This window comes from Neomonachus schauinslandi, chromosome 3 (genome assembly GCF_002201575.2).
Source record: "Neomonachus schauinslandi chromosome 3, ASM220157v2, whole genome shotgun sequence".
In the NCBI taxonomy this organism is placed as follows: Eukaryota; Metazoa; Chordata; class Mammalia; order Carnivora; family Phocidae; genus Neomonachus; species Neomonachus schauinslandi.
The window spans coordinates 37940788-37956273 of NC_058405.1; the positions used below are offsets into that span (position 1 = coordinate 37940788).

At 34.0% G+C, this 15486-nt stretch overlaps 1 non-coding gene across 1 annotated transcript; it reads right to left on the reverse strand.

The window, feature by feature from the left end:
• Positions 1–1327: 1327 nt before the first annotated feature.
• On the reverse strand, positions 1328–1452 carry LOC123324504. Its single transcript, XR_006539866.1, has one exon. It is a non-coding gene; the product is annotated as a U6atac minor spliceosomal RNA (small nuclear RNA).
• Between the last annotated feature and the right edge of the window lie 14034 nt (positions 1453–15486).

Below are 15486 nucleotides of genomic sequence, written 5' to 3' on the forward strand. Positions count from 1 at the left end.
GATTTTATTTATTTATTTATTTATTTATTTGAGAGAGAGAGAGAGAGAAACAGCATGAGAGGGGATAGGGTCAGAGGGAGAAGCAGGCTCCCCGCTGAGCCGGGAGCCCCGATGCGGGACTTGATCCCAGGACTCCGGGATCATGACCTGAGCCGAAGGCAGTCGCTTAACCAACTGAGCCACCCAGGCGCCCTATATTGCAACGTCTTATTTCACTTGTGTTTTCTCATTTACTACAATCCTGTGGGCCACCTATTTCTAATCCTATTTTCAATGCTATTAATTCAGGCTCAAAATAGCCTGTGCATGATGATAATAAAAAGCAGGCCAACTTTTTGTTGACTTGATTCTTTTTACCTTATCTACAGACAGTGCTCTCCCTCCCTCTCTCTCTCAATAGCACTATGATGTGGGATTTAAATCCAGGCTCACTGAATTCAACACCCAGTTTTCTTCAATCATAATCATGTCTTCTTTCTGGAATTAGGCTGCTTGTTTAAATTCTTTTCACATTTGAACTTGCCCTTTCTCTGCCTCAGTTTCGTCACCTATAAAAGGAGGACAGCAACTGTATCTCTCTCAAAGGTTGTTGTTGGATTTAATATATGAAAAAAAAAAATGCTGGGAATAGCATCTATCTTAGAAAAGCATTCTGTATAAGTTAGCTCTTATAAGAGCTCCAAAATTGTCACTGGAAAATCTTCTCAGGGAGATTATAGTGTGAGGTTGGAAGAAATATTTTGTTAAACTATATGAGGTGATTGATGAAATAATCCTATGAAGTATGAGTAATAATAGTTTATCTAACATGACTTCTAAAAAATGAGTTGGGTTAGCTAGGAGGTTTTAATTTGCTGTCTAGTGTATTCACATTTTAGGACACAGCTAACTCATTTGAGCCAAATATCTGGATCGAGCTCCATTTGTTGAGCTATGTGACCTGGATTCAAATCCCAACGCTACCACTACTATGTGTGTAACTTTAGGCAAGTTAATTCACCTTTTGATGCCTCTATTATGTCACTTGTAAGATAGGGATAATGATAATACTGACCTCACAGGATTATTTAGTGTTAATAAGTTCATACTTGAAATGTACTTAAAATAGTGACTGTCATATAAGTGACCAATAGTTACTACATATTTTTTATAATATCCCAAGGTGATCTTTCAAGAAATCTTAATTATTCGGGTTTTTTTTTTAAGTTTTTAAATTAAATTCCAGTTAGTTAACATACAGTGTAATATTAGTGCAATATAGTGATTCAATACTTCCATACATCACTCTGTGCTCATCACAAGTGCACTCCTTAATCCCCACCACCTATAAAAACAATGGTTAGAGACCATGAAGTAGTGGCAATGCCTTAACTGTATGCATGCTGTCAGGCCCAAGGGTCTCTTCCATCCTTGTAAAGAGGAGTGCTAACCTTCTCTCCTTTTATACAACATGAAATCTTACTTGAACACGAGAGGCATCATTTTCTTTCACAGTAGATTTCTAATGGTTCAAATACCTAAAACAATAACAACAAACTAAATAGCATATGCTCTTCAGAGCCAAGGCCACCTACCACAAAGCAGACTCAAAATATACTTACTTTACATATTCACTAGCTAGCTAAACTACAAAAGAGAATTTTAAAGGTTTTGTTGTTGAAATTATAAAATTAAAACTACAGCAGTAGAATATTTGTGAAGCCTTTTGTTTCATTTTCTGCTAAATGAAAACAACTTTCAAAAAGTTAACTGGAATGCTTTTATTTGTTTCTTGTCACACATTCTAAATGGCCTTTAAAAGTCAGTAGCTGTTACTCAAGAATAATGAGGTATATTATTCTTTCAATGCACATGTAAATCTCCAATTAACACTAATGGGATTTATGGCAATGAAACCAAAGGGAAACCTACTTCAGTGTCTCAAAATAATCTTTATTTTTGATATCTACCTTTTTATCATCTAAGTGCAGTCAAGCAGAAATAAACAAGTTAGTATTAAGCATCAATTTGACACTTCTATTCATGCTGACATCCTGAAATACTGTCTGTAAACAGTAATGTGTTTTAAAGCAGAGATGTGGCTTTAGATTTTAGTTAAGGATTTATATGTCCCTCCCTCCTCTGCCATTAACATTAAAATTATAAAAAGTAAGCATGTGCAGTCCTAGTATTACTTGAGAAATATAAAAAAGGTGATTTTTTTAAATATATGTGGCAAAACATTTTTAAGAACAGTATTTCTGAAGATTATCCTTTTCACGGGAATCTAGAATCCTAATATCTCTTTGAGACAATCATATATCCCTCTTTAGTAAATATTTCTTTTTTAGATTTCTATAATTTTAGTCTTATTCATATAGTGAAATCTTCATAGAAGACAACTTTTAAGTGGAAAAGTGAAATACCATGAAGTTACTACTGAATTGAAATAGCATCTTAAAGAATATGTATTTTAAGGTATTGTGAAACCACCTGAAAAAGATATGAGAGCATAACTGAAATAATTATTTTTATTAGTCTAAGTGTAGAACGATCTACAGGGACTCTAGCCATAGACCTCTGGTAGAATTTGAATCTTTAAGATAATTCTACAGACATTAGACTACACAGTGAAAGTGTAAATCCCTGTGTAGAAAGAACAAATAAGCCCAGTTTAATAGAATTCAATCAAAAAATAATAAAAGGTATGATAATATCCAGAAAGCACATGTTGATATAGCCAAAACCTATTAATTTGCTATGCAATTATTTGTGTCTGAATGCCTGAATAAACACATCTTCTAGAAAAACTATTTAAAGCAAATATAGCAAGTAAATAGCTTACCAAAACATAGGAAAAATATATTTCTTGACTAATAAAATAGAATATTCCCCTCTAAAAGTCTTGGCTGATAAAGTAAAATGGCCTTCAAACTGAGGTATTTATCTAATGTCTACTCATCTAGAATGTAATCATGTCTAAACAAGGGTTATCATTCTTCTCTAGGTAAAGAGAAGTTGACATTTTAAGAAGCTAACCTATTAAAATAACAGGTAGGTTTTATTTAACATGCCCATTCATCTAAGAAAAATTTATTGACTTCTTAGAGATTAGGCCTGGAAGAGTGCCCAAACCACAGCAGGCACATGATAAATATTTTTTGAATGAATAAATTAATTAACTAAATTTTCAGAAATCCTATTTGCAACATTAGAAATGTATTTAAGTCTCTCCTGTACCATGACTCTCAATGCCAGACATTAAGGTCAAGATATACTAGCTGGTTTTATAAAGTTCAAAGTGTGATTGGATATATTCAGATGCCTGGTGGCTCAGCTGGTTTACTGTCCAACTCTTGATTTTGGCTCAGGTCATGATCTCAGGGTCCTGAGATGGAGCCCTGCATCAGGCTCCAGGCTGATTGAGGATCCTACTTTAAGATTCTCTCCCTCCCTCCGTGCCTCCCTCTCTCTCGCATAATAATAATAATAATAATAATAATAATAATAGTGATTGGATATAGAGGAAAAAGCAAATTATCATGATTTAATATAATAAGTATGATGAATATGGGAAATGACATTTGAACGGATTAATGTCATTGCATAACAGTACGTGCATACAGAAGGTCTATTGTAGAATAAAATATTAAGATTTATTTTAAAATATATTTTACATGATCACTTTGTTAATTCATCCCTATATACCATAACCTATCAGATTATGTCAATGAATATTCTTTAGGAAGTCCGATAACACAAAGTATACTAGAAAATGGTTAATCATATTTTTTGTATTCTTTTTGATTAAAGAAAAGTAAAAATTGTGACCTATAGTGTTTCAAAAGTTATACATAAAATTATATTTATTTGTTCAACCTAATGATTACCTTATCATGAAATAAGCAATTTGCACTCATTTTGTTGATGATACTGTCAGTTTTATCATGTGGAATGTTGGTTACTCATAGTTTAGGGGAGTATAAGAGTATTTCTACTTTTTTGTGTGATCATATTCATAACAACTGGGATTTTATTTACATGTGACTGGTAGATGAAATTGTTTAACACTGATTTATAATCATATGGATTGTTAGCTTCTTATCTTCTAACATGACCATACAACTAATCCTGACTGATAACCTGTTATCTATGCAATGGTTGTATCACTCCAAGTGGTAGGTCATCAGGGTCCACTGGACCCAAGTGTCCACTGGACCCAATTTTAGTTTTTGAGTTTCTTTTTTGAAAAGTTCTAACTCTTTGTAAGATGTGATCTTTTATGACATTTTATTGTTTTTTAGCTTTCCTCCAAAGAATAAGAAGAAAATTTATTATTTTTAATTGAATAAAACTCATTCTATCCCATAATTAAAATATACATTCACTGCATCTTTTTATAAATCTAACATACACATTGTATCTTAGTTACCTTATATCGTTTACCCATGGGTTTGAACTATGCAGGTCCACTTATACACAGACTTTTTTTTTTTATAAATACAGTACAGTACCATAAATGCAGTTTTTCTTCCTCATGATTTTCTTACTAATGTTTTCTTTAGCTTGCTCTATTTTACGAATACAGTATATAATAAATATAACATACAAAGAATCTGTTAATTAACTGTATTATCAGTAAAGCTTCTGGTCAACAATAGACTATTAGCAGCCAAGTTTTTGAGGAGTCAAAAGTTATACACACATTTTTGACTGCACAGGGGCTCAGCACTACCAACCCCCCTGCTGTCCAAGGGCCAACTGTATTTCCCATACATTGAAATATTTTGTTGTTTAATTTTCCTAAGAATTACTTCATCATTGCTCATTTATTATTCCCAACTATGCTAAAATAAATCTAAAACAAAAAGAAAATGGACCAGAAGAATGATGGAATCACCTAGAAAGATGATACAATAAGAAACTGATCATCTTTCAGCTTTCTTAACATATTGCCAAAATTATTGCATCACCTTCCAAGAATGTATCACATTCTGCCTTTAGATTTCACTAGATAAGTTGAAAATTCATAATGTCTCAATTTATCCTTTAGGGGTGCCTGGGTGGGTCAGTCAGTTAAGCGTCTGACTTTTGATTTAGGCTCAGGTAATGAATGATCTAAGGGTTCTGGGACTGAGCCTTATGTTGGTCTCTCCGCTCAGCAGGGAGTTTAGTCTGCTTGTCTCCCTTTCCTTCTGCCGCTCCATGCTCGCACTCTCATGCTCTCTCTCTCTCAATCTATAAGATAAATAAATCTTAAAAAAAAAAGAATGTCTTAATTTATCCTTTTAATAGCAAAGAGAAGAAAACAAAGAAGTCAGTTTATAATTATTATATGAATCAAAATGAATGCAAAATTATTCATAACAGAACAGTTGACATTAATCATAATAGGGAAATTGATCATATAATTCTGTAAATCATATAGTGAATAACTAAGGACAAAAAGAAAATGTGGTATTTACTTCCAGTTAGTGCCATTCAATGGGAAGAACTTCATCATGCCAAGGACCATTCCATTTTCCCAAAGGAAAATGTGACAATATTAATTCACTTATATTTCTCCTGGTATTCTGAGGGTTAAATAACCACTATATGATCACAGAAAGTCACAGATGAACTGCCCAATATTGGATATTTCAGAGATGCTATCTAAAAAATTTTAAAATGTTTTATGTGTTTTATAGGCATTCAGACTCATAAACATCCATACAATCATGAAGTCACAAAAACTGTCAGAAGTTTCTCAGAAGCTTCTCAATAGGCTTAGTATAGAAATGATTATGTACCTAAAAATATAAAAATATATACCCATTTATTTATTTATTTATTTATTTATAGAGAGGGAGTGGGGGGGGGAGTGGCAGAGGGGCAGGGAGAGAGAGAATCTTAAGCATGCTCCCCGTCCAGTGTGGAGGCCAACTCGGGGCCTGATCTCAGAATCCTGAAATCATGACCTGAGCCGAAATCAAGTGTCAGATGTTTAACTGACTGAGCCACCCAGGCACCCCACACCCTTCCTTTATTTATTTTTAAAGATTTTATTTATTTATTTGACAGAGAGAGAGAAAGAGCATATAAGCAGGGGGAGTAGGGGAGGGAGAAGCAGGCTCCCCGCTGAGCAAGGAGCCTTATGCGGGGCTCGATCCCAGGACCCTGGGATCATGACCTGAGCCGAAGGCAGACATTTAACTGACTGAGCCACCCGGTGCCCCCACACCCTTCCTTTTAAATGGCAAATAAAATGAATGCAAATTTTATTATATGCTTTGTTCTTAAACAAATAATTTAATAAAATTTTTAAGTCTTCTGGCAAAATTAGATTTTTTTCCTTACTAATTTTCAACACAGTCTCATAAAAGGCACTTTTCATTGACAATGGATTTCAATTGTGACAAAAATCAAGGAAAAAGAGGGATAAGATAAAGAAAAAAGATGTATTAAGATGCTAAACTGGGAGGAAATCTGTCCTAGCAGGGTTTTAGGAGTTATTATCCACTGTCTGCTTTTCCAAAGATATGGACGTATTGCTTTTTATGAGTCTTCAGGGAAAAAAAGTAAAATTCAACTTCAGTGGCTTTTCAGAAAAAAAAGATCTGTTAAGGCTATTGGTTAATAATTATAGACATTGTGAAATTACCTAATAACAAACATATTTTTTTCCAATCAAGATGCATATAATTTCTGTGCAGTGAAAATGATAACTCCAAAGGTTAGACTAAATACCCAGCTGGGTATCAACCAGTTTTGTATTTAATCCAGAAATTTATCCAAAAATTCCTTTATTAAACTATATTGAATACCTAGTATCTTTAATGGTATTTGAACAACTTTGAAAATCTTAGTGGATCTCCTATTAATTGACTTGAATAAAATTTTAATACATACTCATTACATATTTTTAGGAGTTATGTTCTTAACTTTTGGGAAATTACACTTCAATAGTTTTAGAGTTTGTCCTGTTAATACACCCAAGTGGAGTAACCTGACAATCATTTAAACAGTGTTGCTTAAAAAGTATACCTCATGGCTGCTTAAGCACTGACATATTTTCTTATCCCAGAGTGAATCCCAAGTGGCAGAACTCTAACTTTATGAATCTTTTTCTCTTTTATTTATTTTTTTATTCTCTAATGATTTTGTATTTTTGCTTTTTTTTCTGGTTCAATCATGTTCAAGAATTGGTTTTCCATATAAAGCCAATGTCTACTAAGGCATCAGGATATTTGGCTTGTTGGACCTAATCTCTCAGCTGTTAGGAAGACCACTTCTTGCAGACCAGAAACTTTAGCAAATTTGGGGCATCTTAAAATGAGACTAATTCACACATAAACAATACTTAAACAAAATTAAATTTTCTAGACAGTGATTAATTCTCTGGCTTGGTGGTTGCTCAATTGATTTTATGGCTCTAGATTTATAGTGCGAACTCAAGGAGGTCTATATCTTGCTGCATCTGTGTAAACAATCAGGCTACACAGAATGAAACCTGCCCTTTTTTGCAACGAAGAATAACTTTTAGGGGCACCTGGGTGGCTTAGTCGGTTAAGCATCTGCCTTTGGCTCAGGTCATGATCCCTGGTCCTGGGATCAAGCCCCACATCGGGCTCCCTTCTCAGTGGGAATCTGCTTCCCCCTCTCCCAGTGACCCTCCCCCCTGCTCCTGCCCTCACTTGCTCTCCCTCAAATGAATAAATAAAAAAAAAATCTTAAAAAAAAGAATAACTTTTAGAGACCTCTATAATCATAATGGAGACTAATATTAAGATAATTCATTTAAGTATCCAGATTTGGTGAAGTTCCTTATTACTTTCAGATCTTTGTGTGACTGATATACATATAATCATTCAGTGGGGGAAAAAAAAAACAAAACAAAACTAATGATTTGGTTTTCTTACATTGTAGAATGGTAACTAGTTTTGTATATAATCTAGCAATCTTATACTAACATGTTTTATTAATTGCCTATAAATACTTAGCACTTCAAATGCTCTCTGAACCAATTTTAATATCTGACTAGTTTCCTCACTAATTAGTTGAATAAACTCTTTGACACATACTTATTATATATTTATATGAGAATCATCTTTTTCAATTTTTGAACATTATACTTTAACATATAAAAAAAGCACATGAATATTTGTCCCTGTTGTCCCTACAGTAAGAATAATGAGGCTACTTAGCTATCCCACTGGTTTTAAATACTGAAATTTTAAAAGTTGAGCAATTATTTTCTTTGTAAAAGAGTCCAATTATACTATTTTAACCACATTTTCACGTCATATTACTTTCAATAACTCACCAAGAGAAGACATCAGAATTTATCCTAAATCAGGTAAACGCAATTCGACTGTCTGGTTGGAGGCAGCAGTAAAAGAAGGCATAGTTGAAAAATACCATGTATTGAACTTTTCTACATACCAGATATTTTTGCCTGTATTACTTCTTGTATTCTCACAACCATGTAAGATCGTTTAGCTTACATCCATATATTCTGCTAGGTAATTGCCATACATTGCCTATCCTAATATTCATTACACACTATTGCAATTAATTTTAAGTCTATCTTTCCTGATAAATACATCATGAGGGAACTTTATGTTTTTTTTTTTTTTTAAGATTTTATTTATTTATTTGACAGACAGAGACACAGCGAGAGAGGGAACACAAGCAGGGAAAGTGGGAGAGGGTAAACAGGCTTCCTGCTGAGCAGGGAGCCGGATGCATGGCTCGATCGCAGGACCCTGGGATCATGACCTGAACCGAAGGGAGATGCTTAACGACTGAGCCACCCAGGTGTCCCAAACTTTATGTCTCTTGTTCACGTGTGTATCCATTGACAAAGAATTGAGTGTGAAATGTATTTTTATTCAATAAATATTAGTTGAATGAATAAATGGGTATATAAATAAAGAAACATTACAACTTATAGCTAGATTAAATCTAAAACGTGTTTTGATCAATCCCAAGTAGTATGAATAGATGTAGTTCCTGGTGGAGTTACAAAACATGAAATTATATTTTCCTTCATCCCATTGTTTTCTATAGGATGCTTCCTTTCTTTATTTCATTTTATTTTCAGCATGACCACCTATCCCCCAGTGACCATGAAAAGTTTAGGTCATGGCTAGAATCAAAGCTTTAATGCCTGCCCAAAAGCCCTGGATTCAAGCCCTGCTTCATCACCCTCCACCAGTAGATCATTTGAACTCTCTAGACCTTAACTTTCTCTTCTCCAATTTGAGTATAAAATTAATGTGTTTTAAAGTGCTATAGAGAAGAAAAAGTGAAATAACTTAGGTGTAAGTACTTAACATAGTGACTGATATATGAGTTGTCACCAAATAATGTTCTTCTCCATTTTTAATTCCCTCTTGATAACCCACAACCAAGGACCATAGGCTCTGCTAAGGAATACGACCTGGCTTACCACAATTTATTGCCAATTTTAGATAACTATTTAATCACTTTAAATCTCATGTTTTCTCTTAATTTTCTCAAATTCAAAATGAGGGAAGTAGAGTAGTAATTCCGAAGCTGGTCCATGGACCAGCAACATCAGCATTATATGGAAATTTATTAGAAAGTAGTATTTCATTCCCACCTCTGAACTATTGAATCAAAAGTTGTATTTTTATAAGATCTTCAGGTGATTCATAGGCATATTAAATTCTAAATAGCTCAAACTAAATTACTCTAAGTCATCTTTCTGCTTTGTTATTTAAAAAATAATATCCATGTTATTATATTAGTAACAGTTATACTTTATTAGTTATATTATATTAGTAACAGTTAATACTTTAAACTTTACAGTTATATACCATTCTAGTTATCAATTGCTAAATTACAATTTGCTACAAAGCTTAGTGGAATGAAACAACTATTTAATTCTGTTGGCAAGGAATTCAGACAGGACATGGCAAGAATGCCTTGTATCTGCTTCACAATGTTTGGGAACTTTGCTGGAAAGACTTAAACTGCTTGCGGTTACTTGAATGAGTCATCAGTGAGGTTCTTCACTCACAAGACTGGCACCTAGACTGGGGTGAGTAGAAGGTTAGGTGTATTTGAACTGTTACTGAAATGTCTATGTGAGGCCTCCCAAGAAACTTGAGCTTCTCACAATATTCTAACCTCAGGATGGTGAGCCTTCTGACATGACACCTCAGAGCTTGAAGAGAAAATGTTCTTTTGAACCCAAGGGAGAAGCTAAATGATCAGTTTGGACTTAGCTTTATTTCCAGTGTATTTAATTACTCCAAACACTGACAGACTTGCCTAGTTTCAAGGAAAGAGGATATGAAGCCCCCATTTCCGTAGAGAAGTGTCAAAAAATTAGCAGCCATGTTCTTAAACCTGTGCATTAATTATTTTGTATTTATGGAAATGCTTCTCAAAAATCTTCACCAAATTGACTCTTCAAGAAGAATGAACAGATAACTGTAGCAATTCTAGAGGAAGTGACATCACCAAGATGCTAGAATAGGAAGTGTCAGCCCTTGTTCTCACACAGAAACACTACTTAACAATGATATAAGGACTAAAATACTTTTATCGGAGGTCCAGAATCCAGGTAAGAAGTTACAGTAACTCTGATGGGCATAAAACCAAGAAAAACTGCACTGAAACAGACAAGAAGAACAATTTCACTTTACCCACATGAGCCCCTCCCTCTAGGTGGAAAAGCTCAGTATGGAGAGAAAGCACCTTGAGTTCCAACTTCCTCCTTAGGGTGGAGAGAGGGAATGATGGGATAAATGGCCACAGTCCCCTGCCTTTCAGTGGGCTTCCTAAGGGGATGGCTTCTATCTCATCTAAGATAGAACACTGAAAGAATAAGCATTGTCTGGATGCTGGACAGCTAGGAATAAAGCAAAAGAGGTGACTTTTTCAGCGATCTTGAGAAAGAACAAAGCTTGAGGTATCCCTAATTTTACAGAGCTATAGTAATTAAAACAGAATGGTGCTGGCATAAAAAAACAAAAACAAAACAACAACAAAAACAGACATACAGACCAACGGAACAGAATGGAACCAGAAATAAACCTGCCCACGTAAGGATTACCTGACCTTTAACAAGGGTGCCAAGAATATACAATGGGGAAAGATAATCTCTTCAGTAAATGGTGTTGGGAAAACTGGATAGCAACATGCAAAAGAATGAAACTGAACCACTATCTTACACCATACACAAAAATAAATTCAATATGGATTAAAGTGAGATCCAGAACTGTAAAACACCTAGAAGAAAATGTAGTGGAAAAGCTTCATGACATTGTTGTGGCAATGATTTCTTGGATATGACACCAAAATATAAGCAACAAAAGCAAAATTAGACAAATGGGATTGCAACTGAAAAGCTTCTGCACTGCAAAGGAAACAATCAACAGAGTGAAAAGGCAACCTAGGAAATGGGAGAAATTACTTGTAAACCATATATTTGAGAAGAGATTAGTACCCAACATATAAAAGGGACTCACAATTCAATAGCAAAATCATCATCATCCAATTCAAAATAAGCTGAGGACTTGAATAGACATTTCTCCAAAGAAAACCAAATGGTCATTATGTATATGAAAAGATGAAAAGATGCTGAATATCACTACTCATCAGGGAATGTGAATCAAAGCCACAATGAAACATTATTTCACACCTGTTAGGCTGGCTATTATAAAAGTGTTATATATCCATGAAAGTGTTGGTAAGAATGTGGAGAAATTAGAACCCTTGAATAGTGTTGGTGGAAATGTAAAATGGTATAGCCACTATGGAAAATGGTACAGAGGATCTTTTTAAAAATAAAAAAAACGTAATTGCCATATGATACATCAATCCCATTTCTGGATACATATACCAAAGAACTGAAATCAGAATTGCAAAGAGGTACCTGAACTTCCATTTTCACTGGAGTATTATTCACAACAGTTAAGACATGGAAACAACTTAAATGTCCATCAATGGATGAATAGATAAATAAAATCTGGTGCATACTATTATTCAGCCTAAATAAAAGAATACTCTGTGATTTTTGACAACATGGGTGAACCTGGAGAACATTATGCTGATGAAATAAATAAGCCAGTCACAAAAAGATAAATACTGCATGATTCATGATTCCACTTACATAAGGGATCTAACATAGTTAATTTCATAAAGCTGAAAGTAAAATGACTATCTGAGGCTAATGGGAGGGGAAACAGGGGCTGCTATTTAATGAATATGAAGTTTCAGTTAAATAAGTAAGTCCTAGAGATCTACTACAACATCATGTAATATAATTAACTATACTGTACTGTGCACTTAAATTTTGTTAAAAGGGTAGATCTCATGTTAAGTGTTCTTACCACTGTAAAAAAGTAAAATGAAATAAATTAGCCAAGGTGGAGGAAATAGTGGCAGTTCTGAGAATATAATGTTACTCTAAAAGAAAATACTATCAAATTGTCTTGTTCTAATGTTAAATTGTATAAAATGTTTATATCTCAATGCATTTTGTTTCCGTTAATACTTTAGGAGTTGTTCAGTTAAACCTGAATTTCAGATAAGTGACAAATGATTTTTTAGTATAAGTATGTCCCAAATATTGCAAAGAACATACTTCTTTAAAAAAAAAAAAATCATTGGGGCGCCTGGGTGGCTCAGTCGTTAAGCGTCTGCCTTCGGCTCAGGTCGTGATCCCAGGGTCCTGGGATCGAGCCCCGCATCGGGCTCCCTGCTCGGCGGGAAGCCTGCTTCTCCCTCTCCCACTCCCCCTGCTTGTGTTCCCTCTCTCGCTGTGTCTCTCTCTCTCAAATAAATAAATACAATCTTAAAAAAAAAAAAAATTAAAAAAAAAAAAATCATTATTTACCTGAAATTTAAATTTAGCTGAGTCCTATATTTTATTTGCTAAATCTGGCAACCCTAAGTTTAATTTAGATGTATACTCTCTCCAGTCTTTTATTAATATTGATGTTTTAAGAAGATGTGTCATATTCACCCACATTCTTCTCTTACCCTATGATCCAATATGGAGTATATACTAGAGTACATACACCTCAATATTAGGTGTACAGTTGGTCACAAGACAAAGTAATAAACAATGGGTTCAAACAAATGGCAAGCTAGTAGGGATTACACTTTGAGACAGTATTTTTAGATTTCTCTGAATTCTGTTTATCTGTAACCCTCCATTAAAATATTCTAATACTTACATTTATAAAATTTTAGAATCCAGCCTTCAAAGATATTACTAATAATCAACCAGATGTATAATCAGTATTTATAGTGAGTTTCACTCTATTAATAAACCCTGTGGAGAACCATAGGATTCTTATGTCCAGAATAGCATGATTATATTCTTCCACCTGTGAGTCTTATACCTTCAACTAAATCCTATGACTATAACTAGGAAGTTAATAAACTTAATAAATGCTGGTTAAAAATTAGAATTTATTTACAGACAAAAAAGAAAAGGCAATTTCCAACATAACCCTATATAACAGCCAGAGAATTTTAATATGAACTTTTCCAGTCTGTGTTTGACTTCTTTAAATCAGGTTTCCAACAAATTTAATTTTTTTTTTTATTATTTTACTTCCAAACCTGTAACTAAATATTATAAATATACGATGTTAAGCTGTGGAGGAAATATAGCTGAAAATTTAGTATATATATCCATCCACAGCAATGACAAATAATGGCTCAGTGTTTCCTTTCAGGAGAATCTGAGACACCTTAAACCCTTCCCATCACTAAATATAAATGCCTAATACCTTCCATGTCTGATTTTGTGCATTAAAAGCAGGTTACTCAACTGAAGCAAATCCACAGCTATGTTAATTTCTCTGAGGAAAAAAAAAAAGTCTGTTGAAGAAGATAAACCTTTTCCTTTCTCAGATCAAAGGAAAATATACCTTTTTATTTTTGAAAGCTGGTATGAAAGAATTATAACCACATATTGTAAACTGCATATTAAATCAGAGTTTTGAGGGGAAAACAAACCTTCTTCACTGCTTGCATTAACATTTCTACTGTTTGTTTTTGAATATTTTTGCTGATGGGTTAGAAAATAGTGTGAGTTATATATAGGTGAATATCAAAGGAACAAAAATGATGGAACAAAACAAGAATTTCCGGAAAAGCTGTCAGAAAATACTGGCACTCATTATCATAGGAGCAAACATTTTAGTATAGACATAACATGTTATTAGCCTTCTTTTCCTTTTAACATAGCTCTCTATATTTTCAAGGTGACTTAGAATCATGATGTGATTAATTCTCCCAAATTCTCATGGTGCCAATACATGTACATGTTATTTGTTAGCAGTGATATGTTGTTAGAAATTACCCTTCAATTTCCTATTTACATCTGAAGTACAATCTTTTTGGATTTTCAAATTTAAAAGCATATCCTCTCAATCAGAAACTAATAATAAGTGCTTACAGGAAAGTAAGCATATAAACCAAGATGCCTGTTATTAGGTTTTAACAACACATCTTCTTTTTTTGAATTACTAATTTGATAGAAATATATTAAACATCGTGCTAGGTAAGAAACAAAATATTAAAGACGTTATTTTAAGTGTTTTGCTAATAATGCTTACAAAGGATTGAGAAAAAAATCATTACAAGGAGAGATAAATAATACATGTATACAGTTAAGTAAATAAAATGAGGTTTTCCATTTAATCAATCATTTATTGGCAATGTATTGTAATTTGTGCTTTTTTTTCTTTTTTTGTACAGATAAATATAGTACTTTCTGATGGAAATTGGAAAGAGTTGATGACATGGAAAAGATAAAACAAAACAAAACAAAACAAAACTTGGTGCATACTATAGCACAATTCTAATTATAAATAAAAGGTAATAAATGAGTTTAGTGCCCAGTGAATTTGGGGCACAGAGTAGATGCTCAATATGTATTTGTGGAAAGAAGGAAAGCACGGAGGGAGGAAGAAAAGGTTATGGTCCATGGCTGTAAGAGTTGTGGTAGTTTGTGTCCAATATGCTACTGTTCATTTCTACCCTCTCAGTAGACACATGCCTTTCCTCCATTAAATGCCATCTATTTCTCCACCCTCTGGATCTGGTCTGGCATGTGACTGCTCTGGAAAAATCAAATATGGTGGAAATGACCCTCGCCGATTCCAGGCCTAGCCACTGAGAGGACTGGTATCTTCTTCCTGGCTGCCTTGTAATACTTTCCCTTAGAAGCCAGCCACCATATAAGAAATTAGACTACACTGAGACCATTAAGCTTTCAGCAGCCCAAATGGAGATTAAAGCACTATGTTAAGAGGTGAAGGAGTACCAAGGCACCCATAACGTAAGTGAAAAATTTTATATTGGATATCCAACGCAGTTCAGGCTTAAGATGTCTGCAGCTCCGCGTGCTATCGGACTGCAATTGCATGTGAGATACTAAGCTAACGCTACTCCCTGAGCCCAGTCAATCTAAAAGTCAAAGGGAAATAATAATTATTATTTTAAGCCACTAAGTTATCATGGAATTTATCACTCAGT